Here is an 18224-nt window from a genome sequence, read left to right as displayed (position 1 = left end):
AACATAAACTTTTGCATGAAATAGAGGTAATTGAAAGACGAATCCCAAACAGCGACGAAAACAGTTTCATCGAATTGATAAAAACCCGGGATTATATTTGCTGTTTTCGCGGACGATCCAGGAGTACATTACTATATTTTAAAATGTATATCAGAAGTTGAACACTATAGATGACTTGTGAAATAATTCTCAAGCCAAGGTTCAAGTAATTGAAGGGGTGTATTTCGACAACATATGTGCCAGGGAAAATACAATTCTATTCAAATTTAACCAAGGGTAAAAATGTTCGATTTACTTGCTGAGTGTCAGTTATTTTTGTATTGGGGTTGAATTAAGATATAGAAATTTTACAATGACAGATGATATGCACCTTGAAAGTTAAACATCCTATGATAAAAAAATTTATGGAAAACCGTATACATGTCCCATCTTTCCTTTCTACATTACTTGCGACAGTACTGCATTTTTAGTTGAAATAACTTAAAAGGTAAACATTATTAAATCGATTTCCACAACTCGAGGTAGTTTTTGATAAAATGACATCACAAAACAAACAGAACCAGAATCAACCAACATTATAAAAAACCGAAAAAAAACTTTCAAAAGTTAATCGAAGTCAAAAACCCTCTTCGACGCCGCATTTAGAGATGAAATGATTGGCTTGCAAAGTCAGTCCTCATTATATTCCACGTATTATTCTTCCAACAAATAGAAGTTTATGTCAACCTTGTCCGGCTGTACATACCTTCCACGGCTGGTACCTTATAAACATCAGATGGGATCTATAATAGTTATCAAAGGTACCAGGATTATAATTTAGTACGCCAGGCGCGCGTTTCGTCTACATAAGACTCATCAGTGACGCTCATATCTTTTTTTTTATACTGACGCTCATATCTTTTTTTTATCTTTATTAACTGACGCTCATATCAAAGTATTTATAAAGTCAAACAAATACAAAGTTGAAGATATAAAATACTTAAGTTTCTCACTGAAGGTATCCAAAGAAGGTAACGAGAGATTTTGCGACGATGCAAATAATAAACTTTACAATATAAATAGAAATCTTTAACCAATGAATTCAAATAGTAAAAGCTATGCAATTAACAAATATATACTTATTAAGCTTCATAAAAATTATTTAACAATGAAATACATTAAATATGAAATTTGGAGTTTTACCAAGGGAGCTAATAATCAATTAATAACACTGCCACACAACATTTCGGGACTCTCCCTCTGGTATCTTTCCCCCTCTTTTAAAGCTGACTATGCGGGGGCTTTTCTAATTATTGGGGGCATTATGATGACCCATAGTTGTTAATTTCTGTGTCATTAAGTCTCTTGGCAATCATAATACATATTCTTTTATATATAGCGATGTCGTTATTACGACATAGCTATGTCGTTATAACCACATAGTGATGTCGTTACTACGACATGATATGTCGAAATAACGATATAGCGATGTCGTTTAACGACATGTTATGTCGAAATTACGACATAGCGATGTCGTAATAACGACATGTTATGTCGAAATTACGACATGCTATGTCGTAATTACGACATAATTTTTTTTTTGAATGGCCCTTATCGGCTTCCGTAGTAATTGGATCTTTGAATTTGTTTTTATTGGTATACATATTGATTTTGTTATCAGGTAGATAAAAATCGTACTTAATGTTTTTGTTTAACACATATGCACATTCAGGATACAACAATCTGTCGACACTTATATTTTGATTTTACACAATGCTATGTTTTTCTCCGATTGTTAATGACGTCTTTACACTAAATCTGTAGGAAGTTGGATGTGTACTGATTGATATTTTAGTCTTAGATACATGCTTCATGTATTAGTTATTGGCTTTGGACTAGTTGTCAGTAACTGCGGATACTCATATATCTGTACTTTGTGTCCTTTTTTGTTTTTATGGATGTATTATTAGTTCAAGTTATCAAAGGTACCAGGCTTATACTTTAATACACCAAACGTGCATTTCGTCTACATAAAACTCATCAGTGATGCTCAGATCAAAATAGTTATAAAGCAACACAAGAACAAAGTTGAAGAGCATTGGGACCCAAAATTCCAAAAAGTTATGCCAAATGTGGCTGAATATCCTGCCACGGCCAATCTGTTTTTTTTTCTGCTTTGAATGAATCGATCTGATGAGTTAAGTCCATTTCGACTGATTCTTCTAGTTTGTTCTTATGGTGTACTGTTACACCACTGTTCAAAGGTTAGGGGATGATTGGCTATTTAAAAATGTTAAACTCCGCCACATTTTATTTGTCCGAAGTCAGAAACTTGTAACTGAGTGGTTTATTGTTTATTGCTCATGACTTTTTTTTTATCAGTTTGTCTATTTGTTTTGCTGTGGCACCATCGCCTTCAAGCATGTTTAACCCCGCCATATTCTATATGTGCCTATCCCCACTCCTCAAGTGACCGTAGTTCAATGGTTGTTGTTGGCTCATCGATCTGTCATATTTGTTTTTTCTAAAATTATTTTGTATTTAATTATGCCGTATGTTTTCTCAAATAAATTGTTTCATATGTTTCATGATGGAGTCTTATATAGCAGATTCTAACATGACGTCCTTCAAACGCTTTGAGTACACACCCGTGGTAAAATATGAATATATTGCCAGAGCTGTTCCGATTGTTCTCCCACGTCATATATGCTTTTTATGAATAAGGTACCCGACGTCATAGAAAGATGACGTAAGAATATAAGCAGTTTACGGGAAAATACACGCTAGTGAAACCTAAAATCATCACAACAAGAAAACGTAAACAAACGATGATAAAATCTGGTGTAAGCCAATTATTTTTATACATATAATACTTTTAAGTACATTATCATTTAAATTCATCAAAAACTATCTAAATACGTTATCGAAAATAGTTTAAGCATGTCACTAATTCAGTTTACTCCGTTCTTTTACGCCAATTTAATAGTGCGTTTATTTACGGGAACGGCAAATATTGTCCTCCACCTAGAGCGCTTCGATCCAAAAGAATTGCCGTATATGTCCTATTAGAATCGACATAATTCATGGGGGCTTGAATATATCTAGATTTTACCAGGGGTTGTCCCTTTATGCCGATATTTTACCCCTCGCTATCGCTCAGGGTAAAATATTTGTCATAAAGGGCCAACCCGTGGTAAAATCACGATATATTCAAGCCCCCATGAATTATTTCTTAAATATAATTATATATATAGTTCTCAATAAAATGTTGTTGTAGGTTTTGGCGACTGCAGTAGCAATATTTTCATTATCTAATTTACATAAAGGTACATATGATTTTTTCACGGTATACAGTTTGGTTTAAACTGGGTAGACAAGAAGGTATACCCAAATCAAACATAATATGTAATACACAATGTATATTTTATATTTTAAGCACTGTTGAACATGGGGCATATATTCTTTTTGATTGCAAAAAAAATAAAAAATAGAAATGATATGTTGTCTAGCATGGCAAAAGTATTTTACTTTTTAGTATAGTGAATGTTGATTTATTTTGTAAAAATCATATATAGCATCTTTTTTAATATTACTATTATATAAATTGGCTGAATTTATTCATTAGTAGCATTGTCAACTGCATTCAAGTTATACCTACGCTTCTACCTTTATGCTTTTGTAGGATACATAATGTATTAATGTAGCATGTCAGTCCTGAAGTATCAATCCCTGGTGTCAGCTGCATTTGAAATACAATACTGCTATTTTACTGATACGGGATGGATTGTTAACATTTGAACCTTCTGTGCCCAAACAATTTATATATTATCTTTTTAAATATTGTAGATGAATATTTAAGGTCTTTCCTTTCACTATAAGGGAAAACCTTACTGTATTTAAGGTCTTTCCTTTTTCTATAACAATCTACGTAACTAAGAAAATTAAGCTAGGTCAAAGGTCAAGGTCATGACCTAGATTTTGACCTTAGCTTGTTATCGAATTTACTCAATAACCGTAAAAGATGGCTGATAAAATATAACGGAGAAAATGTGTGTCTTGTCCAGATCTACATTTGTTATGTTGTTGTTATGTTGGGTTCAAAATTATTAGACCAACTATTATGGACCTAGTGCACAAAAACTGTTTTTCGGGTCCGAAATGATGATTTTCGCTTATAACCCAAAAGAGGTTAGAGATAGAAAGAAAGTTTGAATTGCAAAAATGTTCAGCATAATCAGATCTACAAAGTTAGGTCAAGGTCAGAGGTCAAAGTCCCTAGCAACAACATGAAACACCTTAGCAACCATATATTTTTGGATTTAGAAGGCTATGAATAATATAAATATGAAATTTTTAATAATGGAAATGACATTTTTGTCCCTAGCAACGACATGTAAGTCCTTAGCAATCACTTATTTTTTTAACTTTAAAAACTATGAATAGTACATATGACATTTTAATACTGAAAGTAATATTTTTATCCTTAGGAATAATTTTTGTCCTTAGCAACCACTTGTTATGAACTACATAAAAGTCCTAAGCAACTATATATGTTTGAACTCAGAAGGCTACCAATAAAAAAAAAGGCCTTGCGGTCATAAAAACTTTCAAGCACGATTTTTGTACTCAGACTCAAGAATCAACCAATCAAAATACTGGATTTCATGTTTCGAGCATGATTTTTGTGCTCCAAGCACTGAGCAAAGTTTTATGACTTCAACCCAAGGAAAGACCTTTCAATTGTTCATGAACAATTGACTTTTTAATCATATCTATAAATGCTCAATATCATTGGTCCCACTTTCCATCGACATTGTGACAATAATATTAACCCTCTTGCTGCCAAAGGGACATTTATGGCTTCTACACACAAATATTGTTGATTGTGTAGAACGTCAAAGGTCTATTGTAACGTCACAATACTCAGGGGCACTGACAACGTCAAAAAAACAGCGTCAAAATGACGATTTTGGCGGGAATGAAGCAAACTGAATAAATATAGAATAACCATACATTGTCTCGAAATATCAATGTTATTTGTACAAGGCTTAGAAACAGGTAGAATGCGAGGCTGTGCCGAGCATTTCTACCTGTTTCGAGCCGAGTACAAATAACCGATTGATATTTCGAGACAATGTATGGTTATTCTTTATATACTGCAACTCTTATAAGTGTTCTAAATGAAGTATTTAGGGTAAAAACCTTCATTTTTTAATTTGGAGCGGACGACGTAAAATTTCCGCGAACCTGTATGTTTTATTGACGTCATAAATAAAACTCTATTGAAACGCATTGTCAACGTCATAAACAAGGTGATATACGGTCAGTGACTGTATATCACATATGAATATACAGTCAATGCAATTTGACTGCTCAAATAGGACAGCTGCAGTATATAATGCGTTAGAAGTATACTTAAGGGCATACGATACAGTTACAGGGGAGGTAATGACGTTGCTAACGTAAAATGTTATTTTCGCGCCGTCAAACTGTGACATATCGGGAAAAGATGCATTTTTCGACTGATTTTTATCATTTAAACTGATTTAATTTGAAAACGAGTTCATGGACCCCTATTTTTCAAAACAGCAATTTGTTTCATTTTGCAGGGAGATTATGTGACCCAAATTTTATAAAACTGTAAATAGAGTTTTTTTTTAATTTTGATAAACATGCAGCAAAAACTGATGTATTTTCCTCAATTCATGAACATTTGATAAATATGAGTTATTTCTGAATTAAAAATGCATAATTTTTTAGGATAGTTATAAAATACAGAAATTACCGATTATTTAACAAAAAACAATTTGTGTTTATCTTTTACAACAAAAAAGTTATGTCTTTCTTTCGAAAAAGAAATTACGACCACAAATCTAAATTTTGAGCAAATATACAAAATTTCGACCTCATTTTACTCAAAAAGTAGCACATGAAGGTATATTTTTTATTACATATTTGAATTAATCAGGTAAAAAATGCAAATTTTCACGAACTTGTAAATACAGGATCAAAACTGTATCGTATGCCCTTAAAACGGATGTCAAGAAATGATACAGGATCATAAGCTTATTAGTACTATAATACCAACTTATTTAACGTGTTTACTAATTATCTAGTTCGTCATTTCATGTAAAATGTTGCATTCTTTCGAGAAATTTGTTTTACGGTTTTTTTTTTCGTACATCTATCAGTCAGAATATGTCATATAAATCAAAAATCTTATCCCTGATAAATAATCATAAAAAAAGTAACTGTTATACTTGATTACGCGAATATCAAGATTCATTGACAATACACCATACACGCTTTATTTAAAGAACTGGATAATTTATTTAGGGCTCAAATACCACGATTGAAATCTTAGGATTTTATTTTTGTTAAAGTACACACATGTTAACCGATGAACTTGTATTGCCATACGATATTTCAATATATTTTAAACCTGTTTCATCATGGAAGAACTGACTTAAATTTTTTTATTCGAAATGGGGATTTCTATTCCTATCATATATAGCATAGATATCCTTTCCCAGTGGCAACCTCTTTTTTCTGGCATTCACCACAGATCTTTTACTTTGTAGGACCCACTGATCAATAGATTTATTGTATATTGAATTTCAGATGTCCTTAATATTGCATGAAATATTTGTCACTGAACGTTAAGAAGAGAACAATTTATCAATTAACAGATTTCAAAGATATTTCGTGTATGTCAATTACAGTGTGTACTCTATCATAGTAAATGAAAATGAATTATTATTGATTCAGGTTCACTTGTAGACAATAGAAATTCATTTTAGAGAATTTCTTCCCTCGTTTTTACTACGTTTTTTTTTATTCATATGTCTTTAAATTTGAGCAATAAGTGGTCAACAAAATAATAATATTAAAACATGATTAAAAAAATAAGCAAAATGAATATGGATAACATTTTTTATATAAAATATTTTCTCGCCTACCGAAACAAGGATTGAAATCATGATAATTTCAATCTGACACGTTTGATACTTTACAACAAGAAGTAGTTCATAGAATCACAGAACAGCTGCTCGCAGATTTTAATTATTTTTTATTAATTTGTACACGTTTTGTTTTTATTTTCATTTTCATTGGGTGCCGTTGTTTTGCCGTTTAATAATGATTTGAGAGATTTTTTTTACAGTAGTTACAATTACCTAATAAAAAAACGAGAATAAATATTTTAGTATTTTATAGGTGGTTAAGAATCATTTATGCATTTCAGTTGACAAAGATAAAACAAAGTCGCCTTTAAGGTGGTACCTAACACTACAGGGAGATAACTCTGTAAAATCAGCAGACTGTTTTAATGACGGTGTGTTCATAAGGGAATATTAAGCTTCTCAATGATCAAAATAAGTGTTTGTCAAACTGCTATATAACCAGTGTAATTTTTTTGATTAAACGGTTGGTTCAAATTTTTTGAAATTTTTATATTTTTGTCAAAGGGTCAAAGTAAATAATTTATCAAAATATAAAGAAAATTAAACGAGCCAAATTAAATTAAGTTTTGTGTTAGGTACCACCTTAAAGCTAGTATAGCAATTGGTATATTATTTTCACTTTATTTTAAGACAAGAAAGATAAAAAAACTGTATTCCAAGGTTAAAAGTTGTATTTTTAAATAATGTTGTATTAAAAACATCGTTAATGACAATGTTAGAGCAATAACTAACGTAAAATTACTTATACATCGCTTTTCATAAGTACGGCTACATTGACGCGGGAAAAACTATGGACGGCTGGAAAGCGTTGTTCTACACAATTTTTGCAACGTCACAAATAAGAAACGTCAAGATGCTTTTGGCGGGACAAAGCAAGAAAAAAACTCGGCAGCAAGAGGGTTTAATGAAGCTACCCACCGTGGTTATTCCATGAATGTAGCTGTTGCATCATTTTACATGTTGATTTATGAAAAACTAATTGTTTGTCACAAAAACCAGGCTTTAAAAATTTCTTATAAATAGCATGAGAATTAGCTCCACATTGCACAATTCTGTCATTATCAGCTTTGAAGTTTATTTTATCACTGTAAACAGACAGCCATTCGGCAAGAGAAGTATCACCAAAATCAATATCAATCAAGTCGTCCTTATTTTTGCATTTTTTTTGTCCACAGTAAGTCCTTTTAGAAATAAGCGAAATGAGATCTTTTCCTAATACTAAAAACATTTCATCAACTCTGTTGTCTCTGTTGATCTGCCTACTTTTCCCGTGTCTCCAACCATAATAAAGATTGTCGGCTTTTAAAGTATTTAATCTGTGAAACATTTGAGGAACACATACAAAAGCATCGTCGTCTATTCTTGCTCCCATTAGAGCGTCTGGGTATACCTTATGTATATATTTCCACCACACGTACATTTTCTCACCAAATTTAACTGCTCGACCATGATGGGACACATTTAAATACACTATGTCTTTGTGTAAATTATTTTCTTTGATTGACTCAGAAGATGGCTCGTCTAATAAAAATTTGTACGTTATTTTGAAAGGTAGTACTTTGTGTAAGCGTAGCATTGTTTTAATCCAAGTGTTTCTTTGCGTATCCCGAAAAAGAATTTTCTTTTCCCCACTTAAAATCCCTAATACTATGTGAGGCCGGGTGTCTTGTGAAATCTGTGTGTTAAAATGTTGTTCGTTTGAGATTTCATTTTCGCCATGAACAGTCGTAGTGTTTAATTGTCGTATATAAAGAACACCAGAAAACGTTATATAGATTAATAATATTCCAGTTATTATATGCGGAATCCATGTATTGAATAAACATTTGAGACCTCTGACACATGTGCTTTTCTCGTTCATTTTAAAACTGCCAGCTATCTAAAACAAAAATATATATCAGTGGCAGATCCAGAAATTTTCATAAGTAGGGGCCCACTGACTGACCTAAGAGGGGGCCCGCTCCAGTCACGCTTCAGTGATTCCCTATATAAGCAACCAAATTTTTTCCCAAAAAGGGGGGGCCCGGGCCCCCTGGGCCCCCTCTAAATCCGCCTCTGTATATACCATAAGTAAATCTTCAGGATAAATAATTTACCAACAAGTTTGGTCTTGATTTTCTGAGATTTTTTTTAACACATTCTAATAGATCTTATTAGGTCTACCCTAAATCTTTTGGAGAATGAGTCTTAAATCAGTAATCAACTAATCAAAAAATCATAAAAAATCAAAATCAAAATACTAACAGTGTGCCCACAGAGGTTTGGTTAAATGGTGTATTGGTTATTAGAAGCTGGAGTAATAGATTGTAACAGCTTTATTACGAAACCATTTATCAAAAATTTCAAACTAAAATCTTCAAAAGCTGTTTGACTAGTACAATTTAAATAGTATAAATCTAAAGCCTCGGTCACACCTTACCGGATAGCACGAACGGACGTCTAACGGATGAAAATAAAAGTTGTCCGTTGACAAAATTGTTATCCGTTGGGAGACCGTTGATGTACTGACCAAATAAAACGGACGTGTAACGAATGCATAACGGACACACACCGGATATTTAACGTACAAGAAACGGAAACGTACCGGACAGAACGGATGTCAAACGTACATCCAACGGACGAGTACCGCATAAAACGGACACCTAACGGAAGCGTACCGGATAAAACAGACACCTAACGGAAGCGTACCGGATAAAACGGATGAACAAGATATACGGAAAAATTAAAGGCGACAATAATAATACATGTAAATATCATAAATATTCAAAATGTTTCTGTGTAACTGGTTTTGGTTTGTTCTTCAAAATGCCGTCAAAGGGCAGTGTCTGGCCTGAAAAAGAGCTGCTTGATTGAAAAGACGTGCCCTTACTCTAAGATCGATTATGAATAATAAGAATTCATGAACCTTAAGAAATCTGACATACAAATAATTGGCATTTCTGACGCGAAACTTCCAATTGGCATTTATCCGTTTCAGATCCGTTCATCATCCGTTTAATTCTTTAAACGTCCGGTAGAAGTCCGTTTCTCATTCGTTTAACATCAGTTTTATCCGTTGAACGTCCGGTAGAATTCCGTTGGTGAATTTATCTTCCACACCTCCAACGGATGTGTAACGGATACGCAACGGATACAAAACAGAAACGAAACGGACGAGTAACGTACAAAACGGACGCCTACCGGACGTTTAACGGACATTTCATCCGTTGGGCGTCCGTTCAAAGTTATGAACATGATCAAAAATTTCCACCGGACAGAACGGACATCGACGGATAAAACGTACGCTATACGGACATGCAACGGATATTGGACGGACGTCTAACGGATAAGAACGGACGTCTAACGGACATGAACGGATTGAAAAAATGGTTATCCGTTAGGCATCCGTTCAAGCTATCCGTTAAGGTGTGACCGAGGCTTAAATCATTCATAGGTTTTATGTATTTTTTAAACACAAAAGAGGTAAAGTGGTACATCAGGGGCAGGATAATTTGATCGCGAAGATATGTTATGATTGCCAATGAGACAATTTTCCATCAGAGAACGAAATGACACATGTTAACAACAGGCTCTACATGTATACAAGTTTTATATAGCTAGGTGCTATCCGGGTACTTTGAAATTAAACAAATAACGATTGCACATGTTTAAATGTCGTGATCACAGCCATTATAAAATATTGTCAAATAGTTATGAAAACATTATCCACCTCGCATTAATTCCTTTTCAAATGTAAATTACTAAGACAAACGTTTTCATAAAAAATTTAAAATACTGTACATTAAGTCAACATACCTTTATATATCAAATTCTATATTTTCACAGAACCATATTTCAATTTAAAATGAATCCAGGTCACTAAGGCGAACGAAAACCAGACAAGCGTGACCTTACATAACAATGAATACCAGTTCTCATTGATTTTGTATACCTAGGACTATTTTTTATAATTTGTTTGTATTTTCTGTCGTCATGGGTTTGGTTTATTTACAGTTTAAACACAGAGTTTATATAAGTGTGATACAACTGCCTGAAGCACATTTATCAACTTGAAAAGATTAAATTGTATGCTTGAAATTGATAAAAAAAAAATAATTGAATGGATCTTTATTGCAATAGCATAATCATGCTACAACAGATATTAAAAATAAAATAAAACATGAATTAACAACATAGAACAATAGTATATATAATACACTGACATATACAATTATGAGACTATGTTTGATCGAATATTCCGTGCATTATTTTTTTTTTTACATATTTACACAAGTTGATAGTAAGAGACTTATAAGACGCTTGTGGTACACACAAAAGTTTGTAATTAATTGGCCAAGGACAATAAAACTTTGACGAAAAAAATGTTGGTACAGGTCCATAAGCTGGACAAACAAGAACAAAATGGTATTCATCTGAAATAACACACATTTACAACATTAACATTAAATATTTTATCTCGGAATATTATCGTAATGACCAACTATATTTAACTTTAATATTTCACTGTGTAAATTTGTTAACAGACAAACATAACTGTTACAAGAAAGATATTTTTCAATACAAAAAGTTAATTCAAATGTACAATAAAAAGACTACATTATTGAACAGTTGTTGACCAATTCTGCAAAGTGTTTTGCTTAATATGGACGAAGAGAGACAATAGTAACTTGAAACCCACCACCAATGCACAATGATTGATCACCTCTGTGGACCCCCCCCCCCCCTTTTCCTGAGAGTGTTCCGAGCTAGGGGCCGAAACATGATGACAGATGGCCTCGGCTGAGGACATTGATGGTGTTTGCAGTAATTTCACCACTACTGTATGTAAGTAATTTGTAACCTGGATCTACCAGTGACTGCTGGAAAAGACTGTCTGACAACCATTAATAGAATGGTGACGTCAGGAGAGACAGATGACATTCAGGGAAGACTGAAACAAGGGTGTGAAGGGTTGGCACCCCTACACACTGTTCCTGCGAAGGAACACCATACCAAGCTACAACACAGAATAATGAGCAATATCCTAAGGGTCTTCCGAGAGAGGGTATGATGAGCGACCAATTGAGCAGGACAACGGATAACTCGCCTAATCCAACTGACTTTGACTGGAACAACGACAGAAACTAAGTGTCATTGTGGGAAGGTTTACAAGAACTTAAAAGTTTTAACGATACACCAGGCAAGAACTAAATGTGGATCTGGGAAGTAGCAGAGGTAACGCACAGTTAACACGGATGAGACGACGGAGGACCACAGCCAGGAAGCACACCACAGTGCTGGTGACCTCTTACCTAATGAAGCTTCTCAGATCAACATTGAGGAGGAGCAATGGAATCAAAACCAGCAGAGAACATCGACAGTACCTTCAACAGACAGCAGGACAGAAAAGGTACAATTAGAGATAGAAAGAAAGTTTGAATTGCAAAAATGTTCAGCATAATCAGATCTACAAAGTTAGGTCAAGGTCAGAGGTCAAAGTCGCTAGCAACAACATGAAACACCTTAGCAACCATATATTTTTGGATTTAGAAGGCTATGAATAATATAAATATGAAATTTTTAATAATGGAAATGACATTTTTGTCCCTAGCAACGACATGTAAGTCCTTAGCAGTCACTTATTTTTTTAACTTTAAAAACTATGAATAGTACATATGACATTTTAATACTGAAAGTAATATTTTTATCCTTAGGAATAATTTTTGTCCTTAGCAACCACTTGTTATGAACATAAAAGTCCTTAGCAACTATATATGTTTGAACTCAGAAGGCTACCAATAATAAAAAAAGGCCTTGCGGTCATAAAAACTTTCAAGCACGATTTTTGTACTCAGACTCAAGAATCAACCAATCAAAATACTGGATTTCATGTTTCGAGCATGATTTTTGTGCTCCAAGCACTGAGCAAAGTTTAATGACTTCAACCCAAGGAAAGACCTTTCAATTGTTCATAAACAATTGACTTTTTAATCATATCTATAAATGCTCAATATCATTGGTCCCACTTTCCATCGACATTGTGACAATAATATTAACCCTCTTGCTGCCAAAGGGACATTTATGGCTTCTACACACAAATATTGTTGATTGTGTAGAACGTCAAAGGTCTATTGTAACGTCACAATACTCAGGGGCACTGACAACGTCAAAAAAACAGCGTCAAAATGACGATTTTGGCGGGAATGAAGCAAACTGAATAAAATGCGTTAGAAGTATACTTAAGGGCATACGATACAGTTACAGGGGAGGTAATGACGTTGCTAACGTAAAATGTTATTTTCGCGCCGTCAAACTGTGACATATCGGGAAAAGATGCATTTTTCGACTGATTTTTATCATTTAAACTGATTTAATTTGAAAACGAGTTCATGGACCCCTATTTTTCAAAACAGCAATTTGTTTCATTTTGCAGGGAGATTATGTGACCCAAATTTTATAAAACTGTAAATAGAGTTTTTTTTTTAATTTTGATAAACATGCAGCAAAAAATGATGTATTTTCCTCAATTCATGAACATTTGATAAATATGAGTTATTTCTGAATTAAAAATGCATAATTTTTTAGGATAGTCATAAAATACAGAAATTACCGATTATTTAACAAAAAACAATTTGTGTTTATCTTTTACAACAAAAAAAGTTATGTCTTTCTTTCGAAAAAGAAATTACGACCACAAATCTAAATTTTGAGCAAATATACAAAATTTCGACCTCATGTTACTCAAAAAGTAGCACATGAAGGTATATTTTTTATTACATATTTGAATTAATCAGGTAAAAAATGCAAATTTTCACGAACTTGTAAATACAGGATCAAAACTGTATCGTATGCCCTTAAAACAGATGTCAAGAAATGATACAGGATCATAAGCTTAATATGAGGAAGGCGCTACCTTAAATGCCAGCTTTGTACTAAGACAATGTCCTAAATATAGATTAGGTTGTTGGTTGTTTAACGTCCAGTGGCAAATATTTCATGCATGTTCAGAACGAATGTCCTAGGCTACATTAATATATTGTTTATGTCTAAAATAAAATTATAAGTTCAGATGGAAAATGTGTAGGGAACGAACATTGAACTTGAAAAGGCATGAGGGGTAATGGTATTTTTCCTGAAAAAAATATTCTGATTCCCAAATTGATGAATAAAAAATCTATTCAAGCATACGACAAAAAAAATATTTTGATATTGACCAAAAATGAATTTATCTTTCAGAAATGCAAAATAAATTGAACTTTTATATATCTAAAAACATAAAACTTCCCACACCGCACATGTAACTCCGTACACAGTAGTTTTTAAGGTGATAATAAGGCTGTATTTGCCAATTTGTTATGATATACCTTTAAACTAGTGTTAAATTTTGACTAAATAAGTTTAATTGATAGCGCTGAAGGGCTTTCGTAAAAAAAAATCAGACTCTAATAAACAAACATTTGTAATTCTGATCATCGTCAGTTTGTGAGTTCTACATCAATTAAGAGTCGGTTTTATGTTATTTTTTGCATATATATTTTTTTTTGTTACATGTACAGGATGTAGCTTACTTTTCAAGTTTTTAAATGGCAGCAAAATAAAATTGAGAATGGAAATGGGAAATACAATTATTTTTGTATGTGCCTGTCCCAAGTCAGGAGCCTGTAATTCAGTGGTTGTCGTTTGTTTATGTGTTACATATTTGTTTTTCTTTCATTTTTTTACATAAATAAGGCTGTTAGTTTTCTTGTTTGAATTGTTTTACATTGTCTTATGGGGACCTTTTATAGCTGACAATGAGGTTTGGGCTTTGCTCATTGTTGAAGGCCGTACGGTTACCTATAGTTGTTAATGTTTGTGTCATTTTTGTCTTTTGTGGATAGTTGTCTCATTGGCAAACATACCACATCTTCTTTTTTTATAATACAAGCATACAAAAGTAATCATGTCATATTTTTGTGTCATAGTTGTTTTCAAGAAGACACATTTGGTTTCTAGACAATAACTTGAGTATAAGTGAATGGATCTCTATGAAACTTTAATACACAAAAGGAAGATTAGAATTGATTTTGGTACAACATTATTGGGGAGGGTTCTTTTCCAAATTTTTGGGTTTTCTTCCAAAAATTACCTTATTTACATTGATTATACTCGTCTAGTATTATATATAGATGCAACAAATAGTGATTTGGCAGGAGATGCACTCATAATAGGGTATTTTTTTTTTAATATTTTATCTGTAATTTGTGCACTTTTCCAATGATATGTACTTCTTGATAATGTCTATGTGAGTATCATGATGAAGAAAATATATTTAGTAAGTATATATTCACAATTGACCTGCTCAAGTGCACTGCAAAAGGATCTTCTTTCCCTTCAATTCCAAAAATTACACATGATTGTTTGTTCTCACAGAAACACATGAGTTATTTGGTAAATAAAACACTTGTCATTGTTTGAAACTTTCAGTAATAAAAATTTAGTTTAGCCTGTTTGAAAGTTTCACTGATTATGAACATTTTTAACAGAAAATGTACAAAACACTTGATAAAATTGCATTATCTGCAGAATTATTGATATCTTTCCTCACAATATATTCACAAGTACATTAGAACTAACATATTGTCCATGCTATTCTGATCTGAGTTTTTATTCATACATATACTGGCATGGCTGGTGCTGTTTTAAGTTCTCTTCTTTTTCTGTTTCTTGAGAAGTATTTGTTTAACCTGTTCAGTCACTATAAAGTGTTACAATTCTTATTTAGACGCAACACATAAATAGTGACCAAAAAGGTACTGCTTTCACATGAGAGAAGCTAGAAAAAAAATTAAATGTACACATTTTCAATATTTTTTTAGGACTTACTATCATATGAAATTAAGGAGATATGTAGTTAGAGACTGCTGCTGAATAGAAATATGTGGGTTCACCTGATACCTGTTTTTAAATTAGTCCATATTGAAGTTTAAAGGATCCAAAATTAAAACATGTTTGATTCTGACATAAATATATTTTATATGCTAAACATACATCTGAGATTGTATCAGGCTGTGCATGGCGAAGCATTTTATTGCCTTTAGGTTTGTACTTTTTTTTGTTTTGGTCATGAAAACAAATTTGTAGTTCTGTTGTGAAGTTGCTAACATGAGAATACCCAAATTGCACCTAAATTGTCAGTTTTTTACCAACTTTTTTTATGTACCAGACAAAAGTTTATTCTATGCTAATTTTGTAGACTATCCTTGTTTACAATATAGATACACCATTTTAATTTTGAGTCCATGTAGAGTCATTGAAAAATGGGTTTGAAATTACATCTAAACAATCCATGATACTGTAATGAGATGAGTACCCAAATTCCATACATCATTACATGTATGGTTACTTTCAAATCCTTAAAACTGGGATATAAACATAAATTTTGTTTTATTTCTTCAAATATTTCAAACAATTTGACATTATTTAATACTTTAAACTATTTTTTTTTAAGAAAAGGATGCTGGTAACAAATTTAATTTGCTCATTTTAAAAAGATGATAATAAGATAACTTCACATGGTGAAAGCAAACTTAGTAAAATTTTTGAAGGGTTTTTTTGCTGAATAGGTGCAATTTGGTTACTGAGTATAATTTTGGTACTGTGAGGTTATATAACCATAAGTGTGTATTGCTAAATAGGTTGAAATGTGAACCTGATAGTGATATAGCGATAAAGTACTTGGTATCTAAGTGAAAATGTTTTGATCAGGTTTAAACTGATGCATAAAATATGCAGGCCACTGTTGCAGCTTGAATTTTAAAGGATGTAGCCCACATACTTCCAAGTAACATGCCCTGTATATACCTATCAAAGTTCTCATTCTCATGGGTTAAAATAAATCCATCTTCCAATAAAATCCAATTTTGGACACTATGGGAGCATACAATATATATGTTCCAGACCGTATGAGTATTTGGACCGTACACGTACGGTCTGGACCGTATGCCTATATTTTCAAAATACGCATACGGTCGGACCGTACGCGTACGGTCTGACTAATATTAAGAAGTTGGTCATGTTTATCAGATACAAATGTATATAACAGATCAACATAGCTTACATCTCAAATTAATGTATAAAGTTCAATAGTAATTGAAATAAAACAATAATGTTATAACTATTTTAAAAAATCACGTTTATTTAATCTGTTAATCTCCTGTATTAAGCATGTCAGTAATTCATATATATTGAAGCCAAGTATGCTAATTAAAATTGAAGTTATCGGAAGTAAACTTAGAGTGGGAGGACAATCGTTTTAGAATATTAAGGAACTTTACAAAAAAAATGCAAAGCAACGTGCATGAACAAATTATGTTACTGTAAAAAAAAATAATACGTTCTTTGTGGAAGTCAGTGTCACCTTGAGTACCAAAATAGGAATCACGGATATAAAAATAAACACATATTTAATTTCAATTGTTCGCTTAATCATTTCATCCATATACATGTAATAAAATCAATTTGTATAACTAAAAATAATGATTTTGATAAATATTTGTTTAAATTTAACCAATATGATCCCAAAACATCAGCTGGACCGTACGCGTATACTCATACGGTCCGACCGTACGCGTATACGTATACGTCCGGACCTTACGCGTACGGTCCAAATACTCATATGGTCTGGAACATATACAGTAGTCAGTTCTAAATGTACTACTCAGACTCAAGTCTCCTTTTATGAATAAACTAAGAGGGAGAAAACAAAACAGTTTCCATCTCCTGGGACTGTACATGCTGTATAAGGTGTGACATAATCATAGAAAAGATTTGTTGAGATTTTGCCAAAGAAGTACAGAATTAGAAGATTGTGAATTATTTGAATATTTGTTTGTGTTCTAAACTTTTGTTAAGTTTTGAATTAGTCTGTGGGCTACCATAGGATCCAGAGGGGGCGGTCCGTGGGGAAAAAATATTGATTATATAGGTAATCACTGAAGCCTGAAGCATGACTGGAGCACCCCGTCAGCGCCCCCCCCCCCCCTTTTATGAAAAATGCTGGATTCGCCATTGACTCCATGAATAACCGTGACAACCAGTCAACAGTATAATTATCACTGTTCCTTGATTTGGGGAATAATGTGGCAGATGAACATAAGTAGTCGTGGTCAACCAGTGTGCACCGTAGTTTACCCCGCATGCCGCATGGCCATTATAAAAAAAAATCCGAAATGTATTACTTGCGGAGTTCTTTTCTGTGTTCCCATGCCTGGACGGAACTTTTACACTAAATATGTTATCGTTAACTGAGATTGTGTGACTTTT

At 32.9% G+C, this 18224-nt stretch overlaps 1 protein-coding gene and 1 long non-coding RNA gene across 2 annotated transcripts in view; one reads left to right on the top strand and one right to left on the bottom strand.

Annotated features, from left to right (window-relative positions):
- Positions 1-18224, top strand: part of LOC143049326 (beta-1,4-galactosyltransferase 4-like) — a 262011-nt gene that overhangs the window by 193020 nt on the left and 50767 nt on the right. The window lies entirely within an intron of this gene.
- LOC143049206 (uncharacterized) lies at positions 7175-13754 on the bottom strand. Its single transcript, XR_012970125.1, has 2 exons — positions 10737-13754; positions 7175-8820 (listed from the first exon to the last, which is right to left on the bottom strand). It is a non-coding gene; the product is annotated as an uncharacterized LOC143049206 (long non-coding RNA).

The sequence above is a fragment of the Mytilus galloprovincialis genome, chromosome 1, assembly GCF_965363235.1.
Source record: "Mytilus galloprovincialis chromosome 1, xbMytGall1.hap1.1, whole genome shotgun sequence".
NCBI lineage: Eukaryota > Metazoa > Mollusca > Bivalvia > Mytilida > Mytilidae > Mytilus > Mytilus galloprovincialis.
The sequence above is the reverse complement of the archived record's forward strand: the minus strand, read 5'-3'. Positions and strand labels throughout refer to the sequence as shown.